General features: G+C 38.0%; 1 protein-coding gene across 1 annotated transcript in view; it reads right to left on the bottom strand.

Moving 5' to 3' along the window:
* Positions 1-17,437, bottom strand: part of PPM1L (protein phosphatase, Mg2+/Mn2+ dependent 1L) — a 191,677-nt gene that overhangs the window by 29,082 nt on the left and 145,158 nt on the right. The window lies entirely within an intron of this gene.

Raw genomic sequence — 17,437 nt, 5'->3', positions numbered from 1 at the left:
AAATATATCCTGGAAAACACATGATCAGAATATAAGGCCAATGTGCAGAACAGGTTTATAGTACACTTAACTTAGGCAAAAGAGGAAAGAAATAAGAAAAAACAAGTTCCCACACCTGAAAGTATTCCAAAAAATTTAGAGAAGATCAAAAGTATTTCAGAATAAGCTACTGTGATAGCCAGAGAAGTGTAAGCACCAAGAAGAATATATGGCTCAGTAGAGACTTTCAACATCAAACAAGAAAGGACAAAAGAATATATTTCCATCAAGAATAGAAACAAGTGGATAAACATAGCAAGAAAAGGAAACTCAGAAAAATCAGAGAATGTTATAAACTAGGACTAAGATTATTAATGCAATAGTTTCTCTAAAAGTACAGTAAATGGAAACATACTGAAACCCTTTACAAATGGAATTGCAGAACATTTGTGGAAAGAGAATATATTAAGGAACTGACTCCATTAGAAAGTGTAACAGCAATAGGACAGCTGTTAAAAAGAAAAATACTAGATGCAAATGAAGTACCTTATTTAAAGGTAAAGGAACAGACAGAGGCTTTTAAAGTGCCAAAAGTTCCACAGGGACAAATTGAAAGAAGACTATGTGAACTAAAGTCTGGAACATTTTATTTTATTTCAGTGACAGAATAACTAGGAAAGCTGGGAACCGAAAAACAGATGATGCTTTTACATGTGATAACTCAATGCAATAAATTTTATCTGCCACTGTTTCTTCAGTGAAAATAATGTTGAAGAAACAGTGGTAGATTTTATTGCATTGAGCTATCCTGCGTAAAATTGTCCCGCAATGAGTTGGCCTGCAGTGAGTTGGCCGCAGCAAGATGGTCAGAGTGAGAAGTCCCATTCCTTTAAAAGTGCCTAGAATGTACTTCTCCAATTTTCATACAGATCCTTGTGAATTTTATTTAGTGGCTTACAAGTCTTTCATAGTTGGAACACATAAATGTTTTGGATTACAGTTCCCGTAACGTAGTCACTGGTTAGGTTGATTAGATTGGGTGAGATTTTCAGCTGATAACCTCTGGCTAACAACAGACACATATGTATAATTTTATTTATTTATTTATATTCTGCTTTTATTATTTTTATAAATATCTCAAGGTGGTGAACATATACAACATATCTTTCTCCTCTTATTTTCCCCACAACAAGAACCCTGTGAGGTAAACTGGGCTGAGAGAGGGGGACTGGCCCCAGGTCACACAGCTGGCTTTCATGGCCAAGGCAGGATTTGGACTCAAAGTGTCTTGCTTTTTAATCTGGTGCCTTAACAATTAGGCTTTCCCAGAATATATACCAGAAGGCATATATTGGCACTTCCAACATATGCCTTCTGATTGTGCATACTCTTTCCTTTGCAATCATTCTTAAAAAAAGATGTAAACATGATTGGGTAGATTTAAAAATCTTGCCAAAAGAGAGAGATGAATGCACCCAAATCCAAATGTGTTTAAAGGAAAAAAAATGGTAAACCTCCTTTGGAACTAAAAAAAATCTGAAATAATTCTGAAATCCACATAAAACACAAACAAAAACGAACATTTGTTTTCTCTCTACCTGCCTTTTATTGCTTCTTTCACTCCTCAAATGCCTGCAGACTGGGAAAGATGCTGTGATAATGATTTTTCTTCTCCTGGTTGGCAAAAGCTGAATATTAATTACCATTGCTAACTATGTAAGCAATACTTCCAGCTACATTGCCGTCTTTTGCTATTATTACAGTGTTTCAAAATGCCTGTGGTGATTCTGCATAACTCATTTCCCTCTTCTGGTCTGACTTCTGAGCACTGCAAATTAGAAGCTAATAAAAAATGAGAGTTAATCTGTACAGTGCTACATGAGGAAGAACTGCTTGACTTTTTAATTCTGCTTCTTTGAAGATAGTATCATGGAGATTGAATATTTGCAGTGAAAATCATGCAAGAATTTTAATCATGCCTGCATTCTTAGCTCACTGATGATCAAAAGAGACAGGGTGGTGGATGTTGGATCTATTGCTTTGGATCTGTTGTATCTCCCAGTAAATTCCTCTCCTTCCAGACAAGAAAATGGGAGTCAAAGTCCATTAAAATGAAAGAGAGGCCAAGGGGTCATCTTGCATGTTGAACAAAAGAATAAAAACCCCATGAAATATCAGAAGGATAAGGAAGGAATGTGGATACATGTGGACTTATAGTTGCCAGATTAGAATAAAAAGCAAAAATGCAATGGGAAGTGGTACTAATTTATGGTCTTACACACATTCTGAGGGGATTCGGAAGAAATGTCTATCATAGTGCAATAAGAAACACAAAGATATTTCATCAACAGACCAGAGTTTTCCAAGCCAGCAGTGACTGCTCTGAAAAACTAACCGGGCATAAAGATAGTGATTCTTCATTTCCTCATTTCTGGCATTTAGAAAAACAATACACCTGGCTTTAAATGTTTTATCTAGAAATCATTTCTAGATGCCGGTGACAGGCTTATTTATGAGGGAAGCTTGAAAATTTTGTACAGAGTTGATTTGGATGCAAAGTGAATTAGTATGCATTTTCTGCATTAATATGCTGCAGATGTCCAAATCTTTGAAATTGTTTTTTTGTTTTAAAACACACACACACACACACACACACACACACAATGCATAGACATTAAAAAAAACTCCTGATGAGATGTATTTATGGGAGAAGAAACAAAATTATCATGGACCTTAAGCCTTCTCATCCTTCTAGCATCTTTTTTACATGGTTATGTTTAATAACAAATGAGCTATTAAGGAGGGGAAAAGATGCCAGTTATTTGTGCACCTTTCCCAGTGTACCAGCCTGTTCTCACTTGCACACTCTTATTTCAAGTGTAAACACTAAATGGGTGAAAGAGGGCTTGGAGCAGATGTTGATGCATCCCTGATACTGTGCTTCTTTTACGTTATATGGTTTGATGATATCTATGGATTATGCCGCGTGCCATAGGTTCGCCACCATGGACCTATTTCAATATGAACTTTGGTGGACACTGAGAGCTGTCCCATCCCTTGGAAAAAAATCACCATTTCTCAAAATCTACTTACAGGGCACATGGGAGAAGGCCTTTTCTTGTTATACCTAAGCAAGGGAATGTGCTTTCTCTTTCTCTTTCCATTTTTAGAAAAAAAAGTCAAGCTCTTCAATTAATGTCAACAGTGACTGTTAGCTGCTTGGGACAAAGGAGATATTTAAAATCATATAAATGACTCACCTGAGCTATATTCAGCTATATTAGCATCAATATAAGAGAGTGTGAACTTGAACAGAGGACTGAACAATGCATGATGCTCATGTCCTTGCATCACAATTGCTGCCTTTGACACTGAGCAAGAATCTGAAGTTAAATAGTATTTGTAGTCACTTGCACTTGAGTACTACTTTCGATAATATCTGAAGACTGTCTTGCATTGAGCAGAAGAGCCATATATGGATTTAATACAGTTGTGTCCATATAGTAACTAGCAGGGCTTTTTTTCTCATTGAACGCTCAGAATGGAGTTCCGGCACCTTTTTTGGATGGAACCTTGTAGGTTAGGCAAGGCGGGTGGTATAACATGTGTGAGTTCCGGCACCTTTTTCTTTTACAAAAAAAGCACTGGTAACTAGGAACTAAATTTAACATTACCTATGGTAAAGGTAATGTGGGTTTAGATTTACCATTAAAGATAAAAAAAATAACTGCAATTAGCAACTTTTATTTTGGATGACATTAAGTATTAAAGCAGGGAAAATTAATCATTATTTTTTTTAGTAATGCTTCTGTATTGTTCAGCACACTGCCTTCTGGTAGAATGCCAAATATATAAAAAATATCATTGCACAGTATCAAAGGAGAAATCAAAAGAAGGATAATTAATTATACTTTAATTTCTTTTTAATAAATATAATTCAAGACGGAGAAACTTAAGTTCAGTGATATTGCTTTTTGCTGTTTTTTTACCAGCCCAGATCTGTTTAAATTCTATAAGAACGTATGTATTTTCTTATATGTATCAGGATTGTAATTCCTAGAAGTTGCAGTCAATGTGATATGTGTTTGTTGAGAATTCTGAAAACTGGATCTTCAAACCTTTGAAATCTGGCAGGCTGAGAAAATCTAACAGAGAAAAAAAATTAGAGGGACAAAGGAGAATATTGTGTTATTACCCCTGTTTTATGCTTAAAGTCCTCCAAAGGAAAATATTTGCTTAGTTAATTGGTGTGTTTTTTAAAAAAAAGATCCTTACGGTTCTACAAAATGTTATTTTGCTTTTCCTTAATACTTCTGTGGCAATCAGCATGTTTGTTTGTAATTATTAGAATTATCAGATGTGTGGGTTAGAAGAATGGCTGCAAGCAAGAAGACAAGGTTATGAAAGCCTCATGTGTCAGCCGTTCCCATATGGAAGCTAATGCACGTAATGCTCTGCAGTGCTACCAGCACATCTGACAATTTGAATAATTACAAACAACATGTTGATTGCCACAAAAGTATTAAGGGAAGGCAAAATAAAATTTTACAGAAGCTTAAGGACTTTAATAAACTGAGCCTGGAAAAATCCTTCCACTTAAAAAACAAACACAAACCAAAATAATACTCTATAAATGTTGTGCCCTAGCAGACGTTCCAGCAATGGGCGAACAAGGAAGATTCTCTTTTGAAGGCATACTTCTTAACATAAATTAATTTAGTTGACCAGAGAATAATTCAGCAACTCTGTGCTATTGCAGTTTATTATTATTTTTATTTCCTTCCTACCAATTTGGCTTTCTGTAGCTGTTGGGACAGATTGGAACAAGAATGTAAAATAAATTCCAGCTGAAAGAAAGAACAGGAATACAAGGTAAAAATACAATGAAAGTACCAATAAAAGTCTTCTAATAACAGTTGAGTAGCAAAGTTGAGCTTTGAGCTCCGGATGGCACCCGACCTTCGCTCCTTCCGGCGCGATCTAAAGACCTACCTGTTTGAACAAGCCGGCCTGGCCTGATGGGTGATGGGTTTGGGTTTTATTGCTTTTTATGTATTTTAACTATTGTTATAGTTTTTGGGCATTTTGTTTAATCTCTTTTAATTTTTGTATTCTTGTCTTTTAACATGTATTGCCCTGTTCACTGCCCTGAGTCCTTCGGGAGAAGGGTGGTATACAAATAAAATAATAATAATAATAATAATAATAATAATAATAATAATAATAATAATAATAATAATAATAATAATAATAATAATAATAATTATTATTATTATTATTATTATTATTATTATTATTATTATTATGTGAGGGTACTGAAATTAAAAGCTTAACAAGGGTTGGGGGTGGAATAGGACTTGGGGGTGGGGTTTGCTGGGAGGGGAAGGAAAAGATCCTAAAAACATTCTTCCCTCTCAGCCATAATTAAACTCCACAACAGGTTGATAAAGCCTTTCTTTTAATAAAGCAAACTATAGGTTTTATTTAAAAAGTCTGTATGAATTATTGCATGGCATGGCATTCACTTTCCAACAAAGACATCATCATCCAAACCATAAAATGGAGATTAGGATCTTGCTGGGATACAGCTTCCTAACACACCAATTTCCCTGTTTCGTGTCAGCCCGTCCATCTGGTATGGAGCATGATGCATTATCATGTCTTTGTCTTTATGCTAAGCCTATTAGACAATAGGGGGGAAAAACTCTACAGTTTTAGTAGCCAAGTGTTCCTATTTAATTCCTATTGGGAATAAGTTTTATGAAAGTCCACAGGAGTAATTTTTGTATTAGTATTTTTTATTTTGTAGACTCCCCCCTACAACCCCCTACATGTCAGTATGATACTGTTACACCAATGCTTATTCTTTTTAATCTGATCATCAGGTACAGCTATATTGACAGAAGAGAATATTTGCTGCTCAGGGCTGAACTGTAAGGTCCTTGGTACTCTCTGAGCTTGATGGTTTTCTCACAGACATTTCATTACCAAACTAGGTAACCTCATCAGTGCTAGTTAGATGATGCTGTTACCTAGTTTGGTAATGAAATGTCTGTGAGAAAACCACCAAGTTCGAAGAGCACCAAGGACCCTATAGGTACAGCTAACCAAGTTATGCTCTTGGTTATCCTCAAGCACCTGATCAGTTCAGTTCTTTTTATCTTCCCATACTTTTGCACTACTGCTTGGCAGATTACAGTCCTAAGTATTTCTCTTTATAGAAGTAAAAAATCAAGAATTTGGTAGCACCTTTTCTGACGAACACATTTTATTAAATCAGATACTAGGTTTTTCTTTTGCTCCATACTGCACTGTGGCAGTGAAAATGATGGTGATTTTTATCTTTCTTCCTGACATACAGTATATATGCTCCTTTTTAGCTATTTGCCAATCTTAAATGAAATCATTTGGTGCTATATTTCTAGTCTGCCAAACCGGATACAGAATTAAAATGATAATATCTTTCCATTCAAAAGAAGTTGCTCTTCTCTGACTTCCACTGATTATAATTCAAACTGATCTTTTGCCTAGGAATTATACTTTCAACGTACCTAGGAATTCACAATTTGTATATGGATATATACCAATATGCATTCAACCTGCACATACAATTTACTGAACATTAAAGCTATTTAATTCTCTTACGAACAGCAGATTTTCTAGATGTGTTAAGATATCAATCAATCAATCAATCAATCAATCAATCAATCAGAATAGAGCTGGAAGGGTCCTTGGAGGACTTCTAGTCCAACCCCTTGATTAAGGGAAAGTGGAAGGAAAGACAAGAGAATGAACAGCAGTAAGGTGAATGGATGTGTTTTCGGTGGCTATGAGTGCATCATTTGGAAGACCTGAAAGACCAGGTTAGGAATAGGAACAAATCATTATGGGGAAAAAATCTGTTTATGTGATTGGTAGAAGTTAACAGCAGTGTGATAGAACATAACCATTATCCATCACCGGCACAGTGGTACCTCAGGACTCATCGTTAATTGGTTCTGGAGGCACGTTGAGTACCAAAAACAATGAGTCCCAAACAAATTTTTCCCATAAGGAATAATGTAATGAGTCACAAGACAGCCAATGTCGACAGGTTATAGCTTGTGCAGAGTACCAACAATGAGTACCACGACAAAAACACGTTAATTACCAAATCTGATGAGTTTCAAAAGTCGAATACCACTGAATTTTGTTAAAACACTGTACCCTGAATAGGGACTAAAGGGCCATAAAGAGGGAATGCCATATATTTCTCTGAAAAGTTCTTTTGTGGACAAGATTTGACATTATTAAAACACTACCTGTATTCCTAAGATACAGCTGAACCTATATAGTTGTAGCTAAGCACACAGGGCTCCTGCCAAATTTGGTGTCCTGTTCATTCAATGGAAGGAACACTTCTGTCCAACATTTGTTTTACGTGCAATCCCTTCCACTGAAAGAATATGTTTGCCAGCATGTGAGGTCTATATGCCTTTAACAGCTCACTTCTCAGCTTTGCAAATTTTGTATCTGGTTATCCATCCATCTTTGTTTTACTACATTAATTTATAATTTTTTAAATTATATACAAAATTACTTTGGAACATATATTTGTAAATACTTTTTCTCTCAAAATACTAATATTAACTTACAGTACATTTATTTTTGGGTGGGAGCCTGACAGCTCTCTTGAAACAAATGGAAAACATGGAAATTAGTGGCTAACTATGTTTTGGGAAACAATAATCAAATTAATTTGTATCAACATTAACAAAACTTGAATTATGTAAACATTCTTATTCAGGAGAATTCTGCATTCATGAAAATTAATTAATTAGGCTCACATCACCAGATTCCTTATGACACCTCAGTAAGAGAGAATTTGTGGAGTTGAAGTCAATGGATTTTTAATCTTTTAGAAATGATTACTAAGACTATTTATATCTCCTGTAAATTATCTTGTGCAGCCATCATATTATAAGATATTCCAAGGTGTATGAAAAGAAATCAGTGTAATGTTGGCTTAGGAAAAACTGGCTGTATTACCACAATATCAAGATGACATTATGCAGTGGCTAAAATTACAATTCTATAGACACTTATCTGGGTATAATATCCACTGAATTCAATGGATGTTATTTCTATTACATGACATATGAAAAGTCCTATCAGAAAACTGTTGGGCAACTATATTTGGGATAGCAGCTTTTCTACAAGGTCTGAAGCTTTTAGAAAGATATAAAAGGTAAAGGTAAAGGTTCCCTCGCACATGCGTGCTAGTCCAACTCTAGGGGCCGGTGCTCATCTCCGTTTCAAAGCCGAAGACCTAGCGCTTGTCTGAGGACGTCTCTGTGGTCATGTGGCCGGCATGACTAGATGCCAAAGGCGCATGGAATGCTGTTACATTCCCACCATAGTGGTCCCTATTTTTCTACTTGCATTTTCACGTGCTTTCAAACTGCTAGGTTGGCAGAAGCTGGGATGAGTAGCAGGTGCTCACTCTGTTATGCGGTACTCGGGATTCGACCTGCCAAACTGCCGACCTTCTGATCGACAAGCTCAGTGTCCTAACCCATTGAGCCACCGTGTCCCTCTTAGAAAGATATACTTTCCTAGAATAGCTTCTGGACCATGCAAAATCTTGTATGTTCTATAACATATAATTTAGTGTCATCCAGTGACAATGAAAGATTCAGGTCAAGGACTACTTGTACTTGTTTTGGAGGCTTTAGTTGATCTGTGTCCTGCAGTAATGGCATATATTATAATAATTGGTTGGCTGTTTCCAATATGTTTTTGATGTATGGTCGGGTTATCCTTTTCATAGCTTGTGTTGGTTGTGATATAGTGGGTTGAGTGGTCAGGCATTTTTGATAAAGTTGTATGGGTGTTCATTTTACTGGAATATGTTGTATAGGCAGTCAGTTTCATTTTTGGGTATTCTGGATTGTTGCAGTACCCAATCAAGAACTAAAAACCCCCATACAACAGTCACCATATAAATACTGCACATGGAATAGCTCAAAGCAGACACTCTGCTAGAGAGAAGTTCCCTGAGGAATGGGCTCCAGCATGAGTCCAAAAGCTTGGAAGACTAAACCTCTGGTCCCGGTGACCGACCCAGATTGGATCCTGCATAATCTGTTTATTTATATTATTTTATGTTTTAATTTTAATGTGATTGTGGATGTTTTAACTGTAATTGCATGTCTTATCATGCTGCCAGGAGTCCTTTGGGGTTCTGGTGGGATGAAAATGTAAGGGATAAGTAAACAAGTAAAATATGTGTTGCTGGATTGCAGGCAAAATTTCAGTACTGTTTAGGAAGTGACTGCCACTACTTGTTTCTGGAGAAAAATGAAGAATTCTCCTGCTTGCCCTTTTAAGAACATTTCTGATCAATATTTAAAGGTCATAGGACAAAGTCTAAAGATTTGTTAAATAAATAGGAACAAATAAACAGGAGCAGACAGACAACATCACTGGGACAAAAATTTAACAGAATAGCTCTGGATTTGGGACCTTCTCAAAAAAAGACTATGGAGTGTTTAACCCCACACAACACAACACCCATTCCCCCCCAAAATCAAAAGGCAGCCTGTTATAGAGCTCTTCCAAACTACAAAGGGAACATTAGAAACGTTATTGTTACTACTTGGGAGTCTCTTATCCTAATATTTGCACACAAATAGCAGGACTTTAACCACAATTGCAAAAATATTCTAAATTTGTGTCAATGTTAATACTTAGCTTTTGCATCAATTGCATCAAAATGATGTCTAAGATCCTGGAAGGACTGGTAACACATAAAATACAGGATTATATTAGTTATTTGGAACATGGCTATAGAAGGCAGAAAATGGCAGAAAATATTAAGGATTCAGATCCTACACTGGGATATTTTAGTATATAATAGTGTGTCGTGTGTGAGTATCTATATATCCATATATCATGTCTGCTAGTAAAATTAGAAATCTGTAACCAATACAGCTAAGTGATAAAGTTCATATTGGGTGAGAAGCATATATCTATTACATGCTTAGTCATATAGACTTATTTATGGAAGGAATGTTCTTTCTTTACAGATTTTATAGAGTTGCTCCCAAATTATTTTATTCAAAAATAAATTGTTCTCCACTTTTCAATTTCTAGAGGAAATGCTATTATTGTTTTGAGAAAACATACATAAAATCTTATTACAAAGATATATAAATAACTATAGGCCGTCATATATTGTATTTTCTGGATAGAATGTGATTTAGTATTGAGACATGGGGAAGGAAGCAATTCAGGTTAAGAAATCACATACCCCTTCTCGATCGACATATTTCCTCCTATATGACCCTCATAAATTATTATTCTCTGTATGGAGTTCCAAAACATTCACACATTGGCAATCCCTCCATGAGGAAGAATTTAGAGCAGCAAATTTTACAGGCTGTGAAAGAATTAACCAGCACTTCTTCCACATTTTTAATTGGAATAGTAAATTTCCATACTGAAAAGGAACTAATGTACCAAAGTGATCTTTGTGTATAACATGTAGCCTGTTCTCTTTTCTTTTAAAAAATAAGGATGATGCTGGGATCTACTTAAACAATGTCTTCAAAAGGTCTTTTTCATAAATAGCTGACTTCAACCAGTCTATGATGTAGAGGGGGTCGAGCCCTAGAGTTCAAAATTCAAAAATCCCAAAGATTTGCCAAAGCCTAATAATAGGAAGTCCCTACACACTCAAAGAATGTTGACATCAGATTTACAGAAAAAGAAAACTCAATTAATCCAACATCCAAGAAAATATTATTCCAAAGTATGAGTTTTAATCTCTCCATTCTGAAGTTTGTTATAGATCACGGGTCGACAACCCGCGGCTCTGGAGTCACATGTGGTTCTTTCAGTCTTCTACTGTGGCTCCCTGTCCTCCTCCGCCATTTGCAGAGACAGAGAGAGAGAGAGACACTTGCACTTCACTTCCCCCCCTCTACAATCTTCTGCTCACCTGGCCATCCGGCGCCCGGGCACCCTGCCCCCTGGGAGAAATGCAGCCAGGAAGTCCCTTTCCCGGGTTGGCCCTGTCCGAGTCCCATGTGGCCGGGTAGCCACGCAGGGCAGCCCCGGGATCCCCCCTGGGAGTGGCCCGGCAGAGCCTCTGCTGAGCAGGCCAGCCCTCCCATAAGCCGTGGCCCCAAGGGAGCACAGTCCCTGCGATACGCAGCCGGCGCTACCGTTGGCCCCACTGGCCAGGAAGGCGTGCTGGAGTCCTAGCTGCTGGAAGGAAGAGGGAGATGCAGCAAGGGCAGGAGAGGAGCACCGATTTAAAGCCAGCCCAATCAGAATGTCTGTGGTGTCAGAGAAGAGTGTGAGGTGAGCACAAGATCGGAGAGAGAGAGAGAGAGAGAGAGAGAGAGAGAAAGAGAGAGAGAGAGAGAGAGAGAGAGAGAGAGAGAGAGAGAGAGAGAGAGAGAGAGAGAGAGACCTGGCTGGATTCTCATCCCAACCCCCAAACTCATATGTGGGTGGATTTTTGGGGGGGAGGGATCAAAGGGATCCCAGATTCCAGACAGGAAGAGAGTTTTGGGAGGGAAGGGAGGGAGGCGTGTGAGCCCACGCAGCCTGGGACACAACAGACACACCCAGGCCAAATGCAAGGAAACTCTGAAGCCATCTGATCCTTCCCAAAATGGAACAAAGGCAATTGATTGGTGGACAATGAACAGACAGAGGTCCAAGGGAAAAAAGAGGATTTCACCCAGGTTATTTTCACGCGAAAACTCCAGAACTGGCTCTGCTGCTTCTGTGCCTCTGTGGGTTTAATCTCAGACCAGTTCCTTTCTGAGAAAAACAAAGTCCCAGGAGTTTCTTTCACTCTTGAAACTGACCGGACGGTGGACAGAGGCTGGGACAGCAGCCTCACTCCCGACTGACCCCAGGAGCCCCAGACACATAAACCCGGAAGGGAGCAAAGCCCCTGAGTGGCAAAAAAGGTTCTGGGATGACCACTGCCCATCTACCTCCCCTCCCTGGGGGTCACATCAATAAAAATGCCACAATTGATGAAGGTGCAAGCTGAAGGCTGTGAGGACAAACTTTGCAGAATGCTGGAAGAAAGAATGCCATGCCTTCCATAATACTGTGTTGATTCACAGATATCTTTTTAAATAATAATAATAATAATAATAATAATAATAATAATAATAATAATAATAATAATAATAATAATAATAAACACTGTTTTAAATACATGAGAGAAAGAAAGAAAGAAAATTAAAGAAAAAAGAAAAGAAAAAGAAAAACTTGATTGGTTCAAACCAAGGCCCATCTTTCTCCTAATTTTCTCCTGTGTTTCAAGCACTTTTCAAAAGGTTTTATTTGGAGGAAAGAAAATTTCTCCTTTTCACTTTCCCTTTTTTGCCTTTGTGACCCACAATATACATAAATAAGGAAAATCCAGCAGAAGATTCAAGGGGGAAAAGTGCAAAGTGTGAGGTGGCTGCAAAATCCAACAATTTTAGGCAGCATCAACACAAAAGAGACATTTTGAAGGAAAGGGCAAAGGAACCCAATGAGGGGCAGCCATTTGCTCCCCATCACTGCCAGAATCTCCTGAAGGAAGAGCTTATCCCCCCAACTGAAGACTGACAAACCCCAAATCCTCCTTTCTGAGCAGGGTGGACAGAAGAGATTTTGGGTGATCTTAAGCCTTTGGGGGGGAATTCGGTGGGAGATCTCCCCCCAGACCATCCTCTGCCTGAAGCCAGCCAGCCTTTGTCCCAGCCTCAGAAACCAGCCATTCCTGAGGAAGGAGGTGGGGAGGGGTCCCACTACTTGATGGCAGCTTCTGCCCAGGATTGGGGGGGGGCAAGGGAAGTCAACTTGCCACAGCCAACTCAATGCCGGACAACTTGCTGCAGGATGTGTTTCTTATGACCCAAATTTCATTTTTAATGTTTGTGGGTGTTTTTGGACTCCCTCCCCCAAATCAGGAACCTTCCCAGGTGTGAAGAGGGAAGTGATTTGGCTGCAGGTAAAGCTGAGTCTATTGCCAAAAAGGGGGTTTCAAGGGGGGCTTTTTCCCAGACCCCCAAAATTGGCTGAATGAAATTTCTCAGCCTTTTAATCAGTTTCTTCTCAAGGCAGAGGAAACAAGAGAGACAGAGAGAAGGGAGGGAGGGAGGGAGAGAGAGAGAGAGAGAGAGAGAGAGAGAGAGAGAGAGAGAGAGAGAGAGAGAGAGAGAGAAAGAGAGAATATGAATATATGTGGTTGTCCTTATTAGACTTTTAGTAAAGAACATTTAATGAAATATTTTGATGTTTTTTTAATTAAGAGATGAGGTATGGAGATAATTATGCTGTATTTAAAGATGGTAGTTAAGCTACTAAAATTGTTTTTACCTGTTGGGATCAAGGAGAAAGGTTTTTTTTTTCATCTTTCTCCTGTCCTTTTCTTCCCCCCCCCGCAATTTTTTTCTTTTCTATTTTTCTATATGTAGTTTTTATAGTTTGCACTGGCTTTTTATTTCATAAATATGAGGAGGACTCAAATAGACATTGAGTATTTTATTTGAAAGTAACCTTCGACCCAGCATCTTTTTTTTTGGAGTTCAAAATATTTTTGTTGCATGCAGAAATGTTTTCTTTGTAGCAGTTCATTGATGCAACACACTATAGTTATATAGGCAAATAAGTTATATCAGTGGGCAAATCCACAAGTATTTGCCTCATTAGAAAATCTGACTTGTTACCTATGTATAAGGAAAGAAGGGCACAGAAAAAATACACAAAGAAAGCTGGACCTTGCGTATTGAATTCTGGAAAAATAATATGTTAATGTATACAAGAGGCTACACAATGTAGGAGATGAGCAGGCTTAGCTGGAAGGTAGGGTTAAAAGTGTCATTGCTTTAGAATCTTTGAGCTCCTGCAAGAGATTTAATTCTGTTGACCCTTATCTAGCGCCAATTTAGCTTTGACTGTTAGTTGGCCAGATTCTTGTATATAGGTAGCAATAATCTTGTCTGTGCTTTGAACTCAGTGATTGCTCCTGGTTCCTTGCCCCGACACATTGTGTTATTGTACAGTAAGTCTTAAAATAAAAATAAGCTACCTCTCTTTTACATACCGTACTTTGTTCTTCTTAAACTGAGTATCAGACCTGAAAAAGATGAGTCATATTGAAGCTGTCTTGAAACACAGAGCTGTAGCTGTAGAAAAAGGAATAGGTTGATAGAACAGTAACTGGGGCCTCTAAATGCTTGCTATGAGAACCAAAATGCTCTACGAGAATTCCCTTCATCTTCTTTCTGCCCCATAGGCAGCCAACAAGTCTTTCCCTTCTTTCTTATCTTCTTAAAATGTTTGGGACAGGGTAGAATTCTTTCCCGCTACTTTTGCTTCTCCTTGATTAAAAGAGCATTTTGGTGAAATTCTATGGAATGAATAAAAAGGCAAAGAAAAAAGGGTGAGATGAAAGTAGAATACATTTGTAGAGTATGAGTGGTGTGTGTGTGTGTGTGTGTGTGTGTGTGCGCGCACGTGCATTTATGTATAGGTATGTATGAAGAAAAATATCCCTATATTTTTACAACTCCCCCTTTTTTTGAAAAAAATAATAAATAATCACCCCCTCAATCTTTATCCAACTTGTAGAATCAGACATTTAATTTTACCTATATCACTAAACATCAGTATCATCTGAAATGGAGCTGGGGAAAAGTTTGGAGGACCTGGGCTTTGATCCTGCCCCAAATAATTGATATTTTTAACAGAACATTTATGGTTACAGAAGTTGTAAAACTGAAGCCTAACCATGGCCATAGTGTTTGAAGAGAAAGATAAATATTAAAGTGGTCAAGAGGATTCTGTCGTGCTGACACATTTGCTCTCCAGGCTTTCAATAAGCATCTCAAACAAGGTCTCAGCTGGTAAGTTCTTGAGTCGAGTCAAGGGATTTAATTAGCAGTTTCATCTCAAACAGTATAAATAAAGCCTCGTTTGTAGTCCTTCAAGACATCTCTTGATTATTCAGTGAGCTGTAGGGTGAGCAGCACCCATCTGCTAGAAAAATCTCCTTCCATTTGGGATATCACATTTGACAAATTGTTTCAGCTACAGACATGCTATCCCTGGGCTCTGACAATCAGGCTTTATGAAGGACTAGCAGAAATCAAACAGCAAAGCCACCTATCAGATAAGCAGCTAATTTCATTAGGGCAGTCATAAATAACTGTCCACTCTCCTACTGGCTTCAGGGCATTTTAATACAAAGGCTGCTTACATTAGGTCCTTAACAACTGGAGAAAGGCCTCCCGTTAGCGTGTGAAATTGTTATAGAAGTTTCTAAACCAGTGCTCTCTGAAAAGTAGCAGAAAACAATTTGAACTGTGTAATCTAATTCAGAAATGTGACAGAGCGAGTCAAAGTCACAATAAAAGCAACGTTATTGCCATAATTGGCATCTGGGTTTGGGGTAGCTGAGGAGCTGCCCAAGGGCCTCCGTATCAAAAGGGCCCATTTGCGCTGATGTTGCAGAGAGAAATCTGTCTGAAAAGAACTGAGGTTTCTGAAGGAGTCAAGCCATTCCATGCCATTCACTGCCATCTTAAACTATCCAAAGTGCAACATCTGACTTTATGCCATGCTTTTGTCAAATCTGGAATAACATCTGCTTTAACTTAAATGAGAGGGTGACCACAAAGAGTGGATTAAATGCTGAGTGGGGACATAGTGGTTGTTGGTCCAGCAATCCAAGAAGAAGGAGGACATTTGGTGTAAAGGAAACAATTAGGCTTGTCTGTCAGGCACAAAAATTGTGACCATTCATTAAATTGCAGTACAGAAGATTTAATCAAGTGTATACCCCAGAATTTAGTCCACTAAAGTTCAGTACTAAGTTGGTACCAGAGAAGGATCAATGGAATTCAAGAGGGGTTGGACTTGAATAGGTTGTGGCAACATAAGGACTCTAAACTGATGACACATTTAATTCCACTGCCTCAGCTCTGCCTGCTCTTCTCCCATAGTGCCCTAGCAATCCTGGTCATTGCTTCAATATTGCCCCTATGCTGTGCTTGTACCATGGAAACCTTGTCAGAACTGGGCTGAAAGAATATTGTTTGTAAATTTGTCTGGGGATTTCTGTTCTGTCCATTTGCCCAACCCATTTGCAAAGGAAATGTAATGACATATTATATTAGTATCATTGTATGAAGACTATTGTGAAGCACTGTTAAGTTTCATAGCAAAACAGAATGTTTGTGAGGGAAATTTGCCTAGCTTTACATGGATTGAGATGGTAATCAATATTTTATTATTTCAATTTATCTTCTTCAACCAATTTGACCCTCACCTTTTCAACAAACAAGCTAGAATTGAAGGGAAAAGAAATTCAGACGAAGGGAAAGGAATTCAGACGAAGGGAAAGGAATTCAGACCCGGGTCGATAGAGTTGTCCTGAACCAGCCAGGCAGCCTCGTCTCCAAAAAGAACTCTGGAGAGCACTGCCCGCTGAACTTTTATTCACCTCCAATATTACAAAAACTACATCAGTCTCACACAAACAGGATACACAGAAATAATTGGATACTCAGGTGCCTATGAGATCACACAAAAACAAGGTACCACAAGATGTATGTGAAGGCTTTATCATAGCGTTTCCCAAACCTCCCACATGCCAGGCTCCCCTCCCAGCCAGGAGAGTGTGCTCTCACTGAAGCTAACAGAGAGGCCCAACTAGGGGGGAACGGAAAGGCTGAAAGGTGAAAAACCAAATTCTTGAGAGACCAAATTCTGGCCATTCCCCACATAGAATATTATATAGTTCAATATTTTATATCTTGAGGGAAATGATATTAATAACCATTTTCTAGGAGAAGACTCAAGAAAATTAAAAAAATGTTTCTTTGAATTTGTGTGTGAAATAAATAATAAGCACAAATATTACAATAATAAAGTTAACAACTCCTTTGTTTTACTGAAGAAATGTACTTCTATAACAGGAAGAAAGCAAAACAGTGTCTCATGCAAACTATTTGTGCTTATGTTTCACAATTTCCTACCTGATCCAAAACAGATACTAATAAATTCTACCTCTAACCAACATAACAACTATTGACACAATATTAAAGATTGACACAAAATTAAACAGGAAAAAATATCTGATATCTGATTTCATCTCCCTCCCTCAGACAAGATAGCTTAATCTTTGCCTTCTATTTTAATGGCCAGGAAACAGACCAGTTTGCTCAAAGATCCAGTGATATCTTGTGTTTGATAGAGGTTCAAGAATATCCAATGCTCACTTTCTGTTGTAGTCCCACTATAGAACATCACTATCTAATATTAGATATGTCAAATTGTGCTGACATAGCTGGTGCTCTGGCAAACAAAATATCATGTAGGTGATTCATATCCTCCCTTGAGTCATTACCAAGCTTTACTAAATGCCAACCTGGGTCATTTTATAACATAACAAAATTCC

The sequence above is a fragment of the Vipera berus genome, assembly GCF_964194415.1.
Source record: "Vipera berus genome assembly, chromosome: 5".
Lineage (NCBI taxonomy): Eukaryota > Metazoa > Chordata > Lepidosauria > Squamata > Viperidae > Vipera > Vipera berus.
The sequence above is the reverse complement of the archived record's forward strand: the minus strand, read 5'-3'. Positions and strand labels throughout refer to the sequence as shown.